The sequence below is a fragment of the Amblyraja radiata genome, chromosome 1 (genome assembly GCF_010909765.2).
Source record: "Amblyraja radiata isolate CabotCenter1 chromosome 1, sAmbRad1.1.pri, whole genome shotgun sequence".
Lineage (NCBI taxonomy): Eukaryota > Metazoa > Chordata > Chondrichthyes > Rajiformes > Rajidae > Amblyraja > Amblyraja radiata.
This window is the reverse complement of record NC_045956.1, coordinates 166569236-166584121: the sequence shown is the minus strand read 5'-3', so window position 1 is coordinate 166584121 and position 14886 is coordinate 166569236. Positions and strand designations below refer to the sequence as shown.

At 44.8% G+C, this 14886-nt stretch overlaps 1 long non-coding RNA gene across 1 annotated transcript; it reads right to left on the bottom strand.

Moving 5' to 3' along the window:
• Positions 1-1674: 1674 nt before the first annotated feature.
• Positions 1675-6404, bottom strand: LOC116976657. The gene is made up of 3 exons (XR_004413021.1): positions 6329-6404; positions 6180-6236; positions 1675-1733 (listed from the first exon to the last, which is right to left on the bottom strand). It is a non-coding gene; the product is annotated as an uncharacterized LOC116976657 (long non-coding RNA).
• Positions 6405-14886: the final 8482 nt, after the last annotated feature.

Here is a 14886-nt window from a genome sequence, read left to right as displayed (position 1 = left end):
GTTCGATCCCGACTACGGGTGTTACCTGTACGGAGTTTGTACGTTCTCCCCGTGACCGCGTGGGTTTTCTCCAAGATCTTTGGTTTGCTCGCACACTCCAAAGACGTACAGGTTTGTAGGATAATTGCCTTGGTATAGTGCAAAAATAGTGCCTAGTGTGTGGAGGGCAGTGTTAATGTGCAGGGATCGCTGGTCGCTGTGGGCCTGTTTCCGCTCTGTATCTCTAAACTAAACTAACATTTCCAATTAAATCATCACCCCTCACGGTATCCAAATTAGTATATGTTTAAAAAGGAGCTAGCAAATGGAGAATCCAGCTCTACCTGCCTGCCTCTCTTGACAGTCACCCATCTATCTGGCTGAACCTTTGCAGTGAATACCTCCCTGAATCTACTGCCTATAAATCTCTCTTTTTAATCTTTATTCCCTAACGTTAATCTGGTGAACAAACACAACATGCTGGAGTAATTTAGTTGGTAAGGCAGCATCTCTGGAAAACCCGAAATGTCACCTACCCATGTCCTCCCAGAGATGCTGACTGACCGGCTGGGTTACTCCAGCGTTTTGTGTTTTTTTTTTTGGTAAACCAGCATCTGCAGACCTTTCTTTCTCTCTTAATCAGGCGAAGCAGAGTGCATACTGTTGTTGTGTCCTTGGGCAAGGCACTTCACCCACCTTTGCCTGTGTGTGAATGTGTGTGAATGTGTGTGAGTGATTGGTGGTGGTCGGAGGGGCCGTAGGCGCAGATTGGCAGCCACGCTTCCGTCAGTCTGCCCCAGGGCAGCTGTGGCTACTGAAGTAGCTTACCACCACCGAGTGTGACTGAGGAGTGAAAGAATAATGCGATGTAAAGCGCCTTGAGTATTAGAAAGGCGCTATATAAATACAGTTAAATAGCATCAAATAACTCATTAACGGGGTGGCACAGTGGTGCTGCCTGTAGAGCTGCTGCCTCACAGCATGTTCGCCCAGTGACTACGTGGGTTTCCTCCAGGAACTTCAGTTTCCTCCCACATCCCAAGTGTATAGATTAATTGTGTCTTGTAAATGGCCTTTAGTGTGTAGCTTGATCGACGGCCAGAGTGGACTCAGTGAGCTGCACCCTTAAATCAATCAATTTAAGTGGAATGGCGCTCCCGTCGGGTTGGCCCAGCTCGAGGTGGAATGGCGCTCCCGTTGGAGCGGCCCAGCTCGAGGGAGGTACGGCACTCACGTGAGGGCGATCCGGCTAGGGGCTGGAACGGTGCTCCGGTGGCTGGGACGGCGTTCTGGCGGCGGTGACCTGAGTCCGGGGTTCAGCCGCGGGCCAGCGGCTGCGTCTGCTGGACTGGAGGGCGGCAGCTTCGACCACCCCGGGCCGCGGTATTTGAGCCGGCCCGTTTGCGGGGTTCGGTGAGCCGCGGGACTGTTTGTGCCATCGCCCGGTGGGGTATCGCCTCAGCGCAGAGTGAGAAGAGGAGGGAAGAGACTGCAGCCCTAAGATTTTTGCCTCCACCACAGTGAGGAGGTGCTTGGAGGACTCACTGTGGTGGATGTTAATTTGTGTTTATTGTTGTTTATTATTGTATTATTGTATGTATGACTGCAGGCACGAAATTTCGTTCAGACCGTAATGACAATAAAGGTAATTCTAACATGACTTAAATGCCACCGCTAAGATGAAGAAATGCTTACCGTTGTAATTGTTCTTTCCTCTGTGTGATGTGTTCGACATAGGCTTTCAATTTTGCTTTCTAGAAAAAGGAAATATGTAAACATATTGCGGGTAAACTTCAGTGACCACGGACTCCTTAAATCTTTATTTTTATCTTCCCAATGATAACAATGTAGAAGTAATTTGAGGTATAGATCTTAGATTGACCTGAAAAATCAATGTATTTCAATTTGTACCATTTTATATTCCATGGGTCAAATATTGTATTCGTCATTTATTTACTTTTAGTTACTTTGTCATTGCATTTAAAACAACAAATAATTATGTCCCCAAGATTGCAAGTTATTTTTCTTGCTTAATGTTGGGTAAAACTCCATGGAATCCTCCCAGTTAAACAACATTGCTTTCTTCTCCTTGTGATCAAAAATATTATTCGTAATAAGGTGGATGAGTTGAATGTGCAGATAGTTATGATGCTATGATATAGTTGGGATCACAGAGACATGGCTCCAGGGTGACCAAGGCTGGGAGCTGAACATCCAGGGATATTCAATATTCAGGAGGGATAGACAGAAAGGAAAAGGAGGTGGGGTAGCGTTGCTGGTTAGAGAGGGGATTAACGCAATAGAAAGGAAGGACATTAGCTTGGAGGATGTGGAATCGATATGGGTAGAGCTGCAAAACACTAAGGGGCAGAAAACGCTAGTGGGAATTGTGTACAGGCCACCTAACAGTAGTAGGTGAGTTGGGGATGGCATCAAACAGGAAATTAGAAATGCGTGCAACAAAGGTAAAACAGTTATAATGGGTGACTTCAATCTACATATATTTTTTTTTTATTAATGTTTTTTTCGAACGATTAAAAAAAAGAAAAGAAAAGATGAAAATGAATAAATAGAAGGAAAATTACATATATACATATATATATACATAAATACATACACACATACATGTACATATATACATACATACATACATATATACATATACATAACATATATGTACATATATAAATTAAAAAAATCAAAAGCCAATTTCAACACACATTAGACTCGTTCGAAAAGGGATAGGAAGAAGCCTATGCTTGTCAAGTCCTACCCCCATTCTTCACCATTAACAAATGCAAAATTCAATAAAATAAACTAAACAGACAATTCAAATAAAACTACTCCAATCAAGCTATTAAGAAAAAAAGAACAAAAAAAGAAAAGAACAAAAAGAACAAGCACCATTAACATCTGTGAGATTTACATTCTCCTTCCTCATTACTGTACTTTTCAAATATATATCTTTTGTACATTTTTTTAAATTGCATTATATTCATACTTTGTTTAATCGTTTCGTCAAGACCATTCCACAAAACCACCCCACAAATGGAAATACACATACTTTTTAAATTGGTCCGAGCATAATGCTGTTTCAAGTTTAGTTTCCCTCTAAAGTTATAACCCCCCTCTCTGTCTTTGAACAGTTTTTGTATGTTTACAGGTAGCAGTTTATTTTTTGCTTTATAAATTATTTGTGCAGTCTTAAATTCTACCAGATCCTTAATCTTTAAGGTGTGTAATTTTAAATAGTATATTGGTGTGTTCATGATATCCTACATTGTTTACTATACGAATAGCTCTTTTTTGTAGTGTGCTTAGTGATTGTAATTCGGTGAATCAAATTGGCAGGGGTGCTGAGGAAGTGGATTTCTTGGAATGTATGCGGGATAGTTTTCTAAACCAACATGTAGAGGAACCAACAAGAGAGCAAGCTATTCTAGACTGGGTATTGAGTAATGAGGAAGGGTTAGTTAGCAGTCTTGTTCTGCGTGGCCCCTAGTGGGGGCCCCTTATGTTCCCTGCCAGTCAGAAACAGGCGATTTGATCATGGGGAACAAGGACATGGCAGACCAATTGAATAATTACTTTGGTTCTGTCTTCACTAAGGAAGACATAAATAATCTGCCGGAAATAGCAAGAGATGGAGGAACTGAGTGAAATCCAGGTTAGCCGGGAAGTGGTGTTAGGTAAATTGAATGGATTAAAGGCCGATAAATCCCCAGGGCCGGATAAGTTGCATCCCAGAGTACTTAAGGAAGTAGCCGCAGAAATAGTAGATGCATTAGTGATAATTTTTCAAAACTCTTTAGATTCTGGAGTAGTTCCTGAGGACTGGAGGGTAGCTAATGTAACACCACTTTTTAAAAAGGGAGGGAGAGAGAAAACGGGGAATTACAGACCAGTTAGTCTAACATCGGTGGTGGGGAAAATTCTGGAGTCAGTTATTAACATAGAAACATAGAAATTAGGTGCAGGAGTAGGCCATTCGGCCCTTCGAGCCTGCACCGCCATTCAATATGATCATGGCTGATCATCCAACTCAGTATCCCGTACCTGCCTTCTCTCCATACCCTCTGATCCCCTTAGCCACAAGGGCCACATCTAACTCCCTCTTAAATATAGCCAATGAACTGGCCTCGACTACCCTCTGTGGCAGGGAGTTCCAGAGATTCACCACTCTCTGTGTGAAAAAAGTTCTTCTCATCTCGGTTTTAAAGGATTTCCCCCTTATCCTTAAGCTGTGACCCCTTGTCCTGGACTTCCCCAACATCGGGAGCAATCTTCCTGCATCTAGCCTGTCCAACCCCTTAAGAATTTTGTAAGTTTCTATAAGATCCCCTCTCAATCTCCTAAATTCTAGAGAGTATGAACCAAGTCTATCCAGTCTTTCTTCATAAGACAGTCCTGACATCCCAGGAATCAGTCTGGTGAACCTTCTCTGCACTCCCTCTATGGCAATAATGTCCTTCCTCAGATTTGGAGACCAAAACTGTACGCAATACTCCAGGTGTGGTCTCACCAAGACCCTGTACAACTGCAGTAGAACCTCCCTGCTCCTATACTCAAATCCTTTTGCTATGAAAGCTAACATACCATTCGCTTTCTTCACTGCCTGCTGCACCTGCATGCCCACTTTCAATGACTGGTGTGCCATGACACCCAGGTCTCGCTGCATCTCCCCTTTTCCTAGTCGGCCACCATTTAGATAATAGTCTGCTTTCCTGTTTTTGCCACCAAAATGGATAACCTCACATTTATCCACATTATACTGCATCTGCCAAACATTTGCCCACTCACCCAGCCTATCCAAGTCACCTTGCAGTCTCCTAGCATCCTCCTCACAGCTAACACTGCCCCCCAGCTTAGTGTCATCCGCAAACTTGGAGATATTGCCTTCAATTCCCTCATCCAGATCATTAAAGATGGGATAGCAGCACATTTGGAAAGTGGTGAGTTCATTGGGCAAAGTCAGCATGGATTTATGAAAGGTAAATCATGTCTGACGAATCTTATAGAATTTTTCGAGGATGTAACTAGCAGAGTGGATAAGGGGGAACCAGTGGATGTGTTATATCTGGACTTTCAGAAGGCTTTTGACAAGCACCCACATAAGAGATTAGCATACAAACTTAAAGCACATGGTATTGGGGGTTCAGTATTGATGTGGATAGAGAACTGGCTGGCAGAGAGGAAGCAAAGAGTAGGAGTAAACGGGTTATTTTCAGAATGGCAGGCAGTGACTAGTGGGGTACCGCAAGGCTCAGTGCTGGGACCCCAGCTATTTACAATATATATTAATGATCTGGATGAGGGAATTGAATGCAACATCTCCAAGTTTGCAGATGACACGAAGCTGGGGGCCAGTGTTAGCTGTCAGGAGGATGCTAGGAGGCTGCAAGGTGACTTGGATAGGTTGGGTGAGTGGGCAAATGCATGGCAGATGCAGTATAATGTGGATAAATGTGAGGTTATCCACTTTGGTGGCAAAAACAGGAAAGTAGACTGTTATCTGAATGGTGGCCGATTAGAAAAAGGGGAGATGCAACGAGACCTGGGTGTCATCATACACCAGTCATTGAAAGTAGGCATGCAGGTGCAGCAGGCAGTGAAGAAAGCAAATGGTATGTTAGCATTCATAGCAAAAGGATTTGAATATAGGAGCAGGGAGGTTCTACTGTTGTACCATACCTGGAGTATTGCGTAAGTTTTGGTCTCCTAATCTGAGGAAAGACATTCTTGCCATAGAGGGAGTACAGAGAAGGTTCACCAGACTGATTCGTGGATCTTAAGAAGCACTTTTTAATGTAAAAATAAACAACCTGTCTTGCCTTGTCCCCTACATAAGATCCATCCCGTTGTGGGCGTTCACGGCTTTAGAGGATGATTTTTAATTTACTATAACAATTAAATAACCCAATTTTGTTTAGAAATAGCTGCAACGAACTAATGTCGCAGCGATTTTTCGTCAGCAACTAGGCAGGCTGAACAACCTCGATTTCAATAGCCTAGAGAAAATCGCTTTTTAAACCCGCCCCCCTCTCAAAGGCGCCAAAGTCGCGCACACTGGCAGTGACAGAACTGCAGCGCCGCTGAAGGTAAGTTTTGTAACATACCTACATTAGGTTCTCATTTTTTGCATTGAGGTTCATTTATAGCAACAGCAGATTCAGAGTACTTCAATTAAGAGTGCACATTACCTCTTCTGTTTCTTTTGCACACAAATGTCGTCTGTGTTTTTCCTGGAAGTCCATAATCTACGAGTGCAATTAAAATCACAATTATGACTGTGCAGTTAGACCTAATCAAAATTCTGCATTCTGTGATAACATTAGATATTATTACTGACCTGCATAAACTCTTTTAAGTACATCTCACAAACTTTCTCTGGCTGTGTAAAAAGTGCCTTAAGATTTGGATCCATCTGTAAGAAAAAATTGGAACTATATTATGGACAAACAAAAAGATTCCTTTAAAGATATGTACTGAAGAAAGGCGACTGACCATATGTGCTTTTTGATACAGTTCGGCCCAACTTGCTCAAACCGGCCAACAATGTCCCAGCTACACGAGTCCCACTTGCCTGCGCTTGGTCCATATCCCTCCAAACCTGTCCTATCCATGTACCTGTCTAACTGTTTCTTAAACAATGGGATAGTCCAGTCCCAGCCTCAACTACCTCTCACAGCTTGTTCCATACATCCACCACCTTTTGTGTGAAAAAGTTACCCCTCTGATTCCTATTACATCTTTTCCCCTTCACCTTGAGCCTATGTCCTCTGGCCCTCGATTCCCTTGCTCTAAGCAAGAGACTCTGTGCATCTACCCGATCTATTCCTCTCATGATCTTGTTTACCTCTATAAGATGCCCCTTCATCCTCCTGGGCTTCATGGAATAGAGACCCAGCCTACTCAACCTCTCCCTATAGCTCACACCCTCTAGTCCTGGCAACATCCTCGTAAATCTTTTCTGAACCCTTTCAAGCTTGACAATATCTTTCCTATAACATGGTGCCCAGAACAGAACACAATATTCTAAATGCGTTCTCACCAACGTCTTATACAACTGCAACATGACCTCCCAACTTCTATACTCAATACTCTGACTGATGAAGGCCAAAGTGTCAAAAGCCTTTTGACCACCTTATCAACCTGCAACTCGACCTTCAAGGAACCATGTACCTGTACTCCTAGATCCCTCTGCTCTACAACACTACCCAGAGGCCTACCATTTACTGTGTAGGTCCTGCCCTTGTTCGACAACCATTTCTCCACCCACCTGGCCAACCGTTCCAGATCCTGCTACAATCATCATATCTGCAAAACCACTAACTTTAGTATCATCAGCAAACTTGCTAATCTTGCCATATATGTTTTCATCCAAATCATTAATGTAGATGACAAACAGTAACAGGCCCAACACCGAACCCTGAGGCGCACCACTAGTCACAGTCCTCCAGTCCGAGAAGCAAAAGTAATGAAACTATTTCAGTTCATCTGTCACTGAAACCCTATGTCTCTGCCTCTTATTAACTTTTGCTTTTCCGGCAAGCATCTTATTCGCTACCATGAACATTACCTCAAACATGCCACAATCTGAATCAGAGAGCAGGAGGGTTCACCAAAGATCCATGATTAAGGCGGCAGATATTAACTTGATTCTTATTTTGAGTACTGGAGTTTTACTGCAATTGGTAAGGCACCACCAAGAATAATGTGGACAGTTTTGGTATCCTGAGATAGTAAAGGATATATTTGGCAATTGAGGGAGTGTAGTGAAGCTTAGTAGACAGTTCTGGAGATGGAGGGTGTGACGTATCAGGAGTTTTTGAGCCGGCCAGGCCAATGTTCTCCGGTGTGTAGGAAGGAACTGCAGATGCTGGTTTAAATCGAAGATAGAAACAAAAAGCTGGAGTAACTCAGCGGGTCAGACAGCATCTCTGAAGAAATGGAATAGGTGATATTTCAGGTTGAGATCCTTCTTCAGACCCTCTGGTGTTTAGAAGAAAGAGAGGAATTTCATTTTTTTTTTTTTATCACAAAATTCCAACAGGGCTCAAAAGGCTTGATGAAGGCATCATCCATCCTCTGACTAACCAGTCTAGAACCAAGGGATAAAATCTCTGAATATGAACAAGGCTATTTAGGAGTGAATTGAGAGGAAATTCTTTTTCACAGGAGGTAGTGAATCTTTGAAATTCTCAAGCATTTTCATTCAAAATCAGCAATCAAACAATTTATGACTGCTAATTTTACTTCGGAGTCACGTGAGTGACTACGTGAAGAACCCGCTCAGTGCGCAGGCGCGGCATTACGCCAGCAGTGCAACAGCGGCCGCAACGGGAGCTAGGCTGTCCCGTTACAGGATGAAATGGACCGTCAGGTGAGTATCCTGAGGTCGGGTTTTCTTTTACAGGTGAGCCTTTTTTCTGCTTGTGTTTTTTACAGGCAGAGAAAAAGGCTCTGGAACAAAACTGTCCCCCGTTCAAGGAGGAACGGTTTCCCGTCGGGGGGAAGGGGGGCAGCAACAGGCGGTAGGAGCGTCCCGGTGTTCCGCAATTCCCCGACACCGTGCCGAGGCCAGCCCGCTAGTACCTGAGCAGCGGGCTGGATGCATAGCCACTCGAGAGGCATCCGGCAGGTGTTCCCGATTGGGACGGGACGTCTCTCCACCCGCACGGGGGGAGAGAGAGCCGCCTGAGCCGCTGGAGCGGCTCACGGAGCAGGTGCCTGCGAGACGCGCTGCTTGAGGGGCGCTCTCGCATCTACAAGCAAAAGCTCCAGAAGAATGCGGTAGGAACCGGGCACTCCGCTATTCCCATCACCGCGCCGAGCCCAGTCCCGCTAGTGCCTGAACTACGGGCTGGATATCTAGCCATCCGAACAGGCATCCGGCCGGTGGCGTCCGATTCGTCGGAAGGGGACATGTCTCCACCTAAATGGAGGAGAGACAGCCGCCTGAGCTGCATCCAACAGCTATTGGAGCAGCTCCAGCGAGATGCGCAGAAAGAGCGCTCTCGCGAAAAGAAAAAACAAGATTTTCGAAATCTGCCCCCGTCCAACTCCGCAAGAGGAGAAGGGGGGCCAGCAACAGGCGGTAGGAGCGCTATCCAGGCGTTCCGCTATCCCCGACACCGAGCCGAGTCCAGCTCCGCTAATGTCTGAACAGCGGGCTGGAGGCAAAGCGAACGGAAGAGCAACCGGCCGGTGGCATCCGACTAGTCGGACGGGGACGTCTCTCCACCCAGGAGGGGGAGGGACAGCCGCCTGAGCCGCATGGAGCGGCTCTTGGAGCAGGTGCTCCAGCAAGGTGCACCCCGGGAGGGGAGCTCTTGCAGAGGGAAGTCAGGCACTCCCTCTACAGTGCCTCCTGCACTGTCCATTGCATCCTCCTTTCCAGAGGATAGCTTTGGGGACCAGGACTGGGCTGGTCCAGAACAAGGGGTTATGGCTGAAGATTTCGGGAGTATGCAGGGGGTGCAGGAGCAGGAACAGCTGCTTGGTGCAGTGGGCCGCTACGTGTCAAAACCCCGTGCAGGGGAACCGCTAGAGGCCAAACTAGCGGCAAGAATCAATCACCTTTCCAACACTCTGCAGGGGCAGGTGATTAATGAAGCTTTAGATACTATACGGCGCCGGAGAACTGTGAACCTCTAAAAAGTACCAGCGGTGAACAGCCAAATCTGGGGACACATTGGGGCAACCATCCGGCACCACGAGCTAAAGCTGCAGCGGATACTCCGACTATTGACAGCAGGCATCACTTCGTTTGCTCGTTCTATAAACAACACCGAGATGACCACCAATCAACAGGATACACTCGCGTTGTTGTGTAACACGCAGTTTGAAATTAATAATCTGCGGAAATAAATCATCAAACCTGCCATCAGTCCTCGATTTGCCGGGCTGTGTAAAACACCAGCCGATAAGCCAGACAGGCTGCTCTTCGGGAAGGCAGGGTATAAAACGAGCAAACTGAAAACACACACCACCAAGTGGCAGCACCCCGCCGCATCCACCAGTAAACATCCACCATTCAACACTGGTGAAAGCTCGGGGTCCGCTTACTTTCACCGTAAGTCTTTTTAGACCAGGGCCCAGAGCGGACCCCATGGAAAATGCGCCAACCCCCAACAAACACGCCACATCAAACACCTCGCAAGCCGACCAAAGGGAATCAGAGGAAATACCCGTAACCATGGAGGTAGGTGGGTCTGGTTCCTATCACCTTTTGGGAGGTGAAGGCTTAATACTAACAGGAGGTAGATTGCACCGGTTTGAAGCATAGTGGATATAAAATACAATTCATGTCAGAAAAAACGCCGCCAGTTCAACAATGGCCCCAAAGGGTATTTTCTCCCTCCGTCAAAGAGAAACGTGAGGGACAAGCTGAACTGGTGAGACTTATCACAAAGGGGGTCATCGAAAAGACCAAACATGAACCTTTGGAATTTGTATCGAATATATTCACTAAAACAAAAACAAAAAAAACAAAAAAAAATGGTGGCTATCGCATCATCATTGACTTAACATCACTAAACAAATTTGTTAAGTATATACATTTCAAAATGGAGACATATGTTACTGCCAAACAACTGAATTCCAAAGGATATTCGACAAGTAGCAAGAGTAATTGGGAAAATGGTAGCAGCATTTCCGGCTACTCAATTCGGACCTTTGCACTATCAAAGAATTTACAGAGAGCAAAGGTACAGGCAATAAAACGACATACAGGTCACTATGATCGTGTCATGAACTTACCCACTGAAGCAATATCAGAGCTACAGTGGTGGGCAGAAAACGTTTGGCATAGTTTCAGCCCTATCTTTATCACTAACCCTACTTTAGTTACTAAAACAGATGCCAGTGCTCAAGGCTGGGGAGCGACTAACTCCATATCCAGCACAGGTGGTAGATGGACTAACCTAGAGTCATCATTACTACTTACACTAGGCATTAACTATCTAGAGATGTTGGGCGCCTTTTATGGTTTAAAAGCATATGTATCTAATATGCAGCACTTGCATGTTCGGTTCCAAATTGATAAATACTACGGTGATGGCTTATATTAACCATATGGGTGGCATAAAATCATTGTCATGCGACAAATTGGTCAACATGATTTGGCAATGGTGTGTCGAAAGACATATTTGGCTATCAGCTACTTACCTACCAGGTAAGCTAAACACCCATGCCATGAGAAAATTAAACGCCTGGGTTGCAAGTTTGAACAGACCTTACCTGGAACTGGGATTGTCCAAACAAACCATCACCATGTCGGCATCCCTTCGAACATCCACCAGAGGCAGTACTGAACCAGCATCAAAAAAGGGAGAAGTACTGCCAGGAAACAGGGACGACATACGCAACAGCTACAGCCACCAACATACTGGAGTTCCTGGCCTATCTACACCACGATGTAGGGATCAGCTACAGTGCCATCAACAACCAGCGCCAGGACAACAGGCGATGGGATCCCATCCACTGGTGGTAAAACTGATGAAGGGCATTTACAATATCAAGCCCTAAGCCCAGGTATACCCATATTTGGGATATCAGTGTGGTCCTGACATATCTCAGGGAATGGCCACCAGCCAGATCCCCCGGCCTCGAGCAAGCTACACTAAAGACGCTCATGTTGATGGCACTTGTATCCGCTCAGAGGGTCCAGTCACTACACCTATTGCGACTGGACAACATGATCACAGCTCCAGACCAGATCTGTCGTTATTCAGCGACTGATCAAACAGAGCAGACCAGGAACACCTAATCCAGTCGTAGCTTACCCACCAGAACCACGGTTATGTGCCATGACTCACCTACTATCCTACATAGACACAACCAAAATATACGAGGGAGATGAAAAGCCTTGTGGGTCAGTCACAAAAACCTTATGGTCGGGTGACGAGCCAAACCATTGCGAGATGGCTCAAGCAGGTGCTAGAAACTGCTGGGATAAACACTAACATGTACAAATTTTATTCCACCAGGACAGCATCCATGTCAACGGCTAAAGAATGGACATGCCTATAGACCACATCCTGGCTACAGCAGGATGGTGGGGGGGAAAAGACCGATCAGAAATTTTATAATAAGCCGTTGGCAAAACCTGGTTTATTTGCAGTAAAGATTTACGAACTGCAAATATTTAATTTAAGCCCAGGGGAGCAACTTAATTCTTTGTTGTTATTGTTTAAAAAATACCATTGTGTTTTTCTACAAATAGACTCATTGGTTGATTACGATAACATTTCCTCCCTCAAGAACTTCGGCAGTGAGTGAAATGAAACTGTTACACGGTTTGAAATCACAGAGCTTTGAAATCTTCACGTAGTCACTCACGTGACTCCGAAGTAAAATAGTAAGATTAAACGAGAACTTACCAGTTTGAAGTTTGATCTGTATTTTATGAGGAGTTACGATGAGGGATTACGTGCCCTCCGCTCCCACCCTCATTATATGGATCAAACTAATAAATTGATGTCTCCTTATCTTTACTATCTTTACTTCAAATAACTGTGTCTATCTGTGATTCCACACCGCTGCTTGGAAGTATGCCGCGCCTGCGCACTGAGCGGGTTCTTCACGTAATCCCTCATCGTAACTCCTCATAAAATACAGATCAAACTTCAAACTGGTAAGTTCTCGTTTAATCTTACTATTATAGGTATAGTTCAGGAAAATGGCATTCAGGCAGAAAATCAGCCATTATCTTGAAGAATGGCATAACAGGCTCCAAGGGAACAAATGGCTTACGACTAAAGGTCGAAACGGTGCATATTTCCTTCGCTCCATAGATGCTGCCTCACCCGCTGAGTTTCTCCAGTATTTTTTGTCTACCTTCGATTTTCCAGCATCTGCAGTTCCTTCTTAAACAGCTTACGACTAAAGCTCCTGTTCTTACAATGTTTATTTCTCAACAAACAGATGACCTGCTAAATTAACTTCATTGGTTTTGTGGGACAATGCTGTACTCAAATTGGCTGCTGTTTTTCCTGTATTAAAATGTTATCCACCTTCCAAAAGTATTTAATTGGCTCTAAAGTTTATGGGAGTGTTTTGAGATCATAAAAGGCACGATACAAGTTCACATATTCTTTCTTTATGGTGTCTTAGTTTTTAAATACCAGCAAGGAATCTTGGTCACCTTAAACGTGACTACTAAATAATCAGATGCACAAAACCCGCAATGCAATAATGCTGGAAAGAACTCACCCAATCAAGATAACAGATAGATGCAGAGCAAAAACAGTTTATCTAACTATTTATTTTTAGGTTTGGGTTTAATATTGTCACGTGTATCTATGTACAGTGAAAAGCTTTGTTTTGCATGCTATTCAATCTGATCATGTAATACTGCGCATTAGTAAAATCAACTCAAAATACAATAGGTAGAGCAAAACAGAAGATACAGAGTGCAGAGAATAGTTCTCAGCATTGTAGTGTATCAGTTCCATAGACAAAGCCCAATGTCCACAATGGGGTGGAGGTGAAACGGATAGTTCTCTAGCCTTTGGAAGGACCGTTCAGAAACCCAATAACAGAGGGGGGATTTTAAGTGCATTTTATGTGGTTCTTTGTTATTTGCTCCTTTCAGTTTCCCTCCACCTATCAGTTATTTTACAATACAACACAATACAATACAATTCATTTGTCATTTGAACCTCATTGAGGTTCAAACGAAATGTTGTTTCTGCAGTCATACACACAAGAAAAAGAACCAAGACACAACACAATTTACACAAACATCCATCACAGCACATCTCCTCCTCGCTGTGATGGAAGGCAAAGTCTTATCTCTCCCCTGCACTCCTCATTCTCCTCCCGATGTCAGAGTTAAAGCCCCCGGCGGGCGATGGTAAGTGTCCCGCGGACATTTAAGGCCGCGCCGGGCGATGATGTAAGCCTCCGCTCCAGGCACTCTTCAACCCCGCAACTCGGGCGGGAGAGGTCGCCGTTGCGGAAGCCCCGAAAAGCGGTCTCCCAGCAGGGACCCGCGGGCTCCCGGTGTCACCGTCCACCAGACCTGCGGTAAGCCTCCGAATCTCCGGGGTCTGGTCACAGCAGCGCGCCACCACAGCTCCACCCGCTCCGAACTCGGCCAGCTCCGCGATGGTGGGTAAGTCCGCAGCTCCGCGACTGGAGCCCCAGGTCGTTCCGGTTGGAGGCCGCTCCACGGTGCTAGGCCCCAACAACATCGGAGACCCGACAGAGAAAAGGTCGGGTTCTCCGTGCAGGGGAAAGATTTTAAAAGTTTCCCCCACCCCCCGCCCCCCACACACATACCCACACAAATACACAAAAATTAAAATAATAAAAACTACATTCAAACAAGACAAAAAAATAATAAAAAGACAGAGGCTAAAACAAAACCCACAAATGCTCAGCAGATCTGGCAGCATTACTGGCTATCCATGTTCTTCAGAGATGTTACCCGACCTACTGAGTTGCATAAAAAGGCACAGTGTCTTTTTTTGTAAACCAGCATCCAGTTCCTTCTTTCTAGCCATGATAGGCTTTCAGAAAATGCAAGCTCGAAAATGTATTGATATATGCCTAGAGATATTGATATGTGCCTCGTGGTCACATACTAGAGAAGAGGTCTGTGTCAGGTCACAATTGAAACTGTGGTTAAGGGGTGGAATGTATTTAGGACAGTAAGCTAGTATCTAGGAGAGGGCAAGTCTGTAAACAGACACCTACTGGTGCCAAAGCCAAGTGTCAGGCAGATGGCTACATCACAATTTGAAACTTGGCAAGAGTATAAGATTAGGTATTAAATGTAATGTAAATACACCAGCTTGGCTTAATAGCTATGTGTAAGGGAAGTAATACAAAGTACAGGAAACACAATTGTGTAAATTGTTTTATTTGTTTTACACTTCATATATTTGACTAGCTATATTT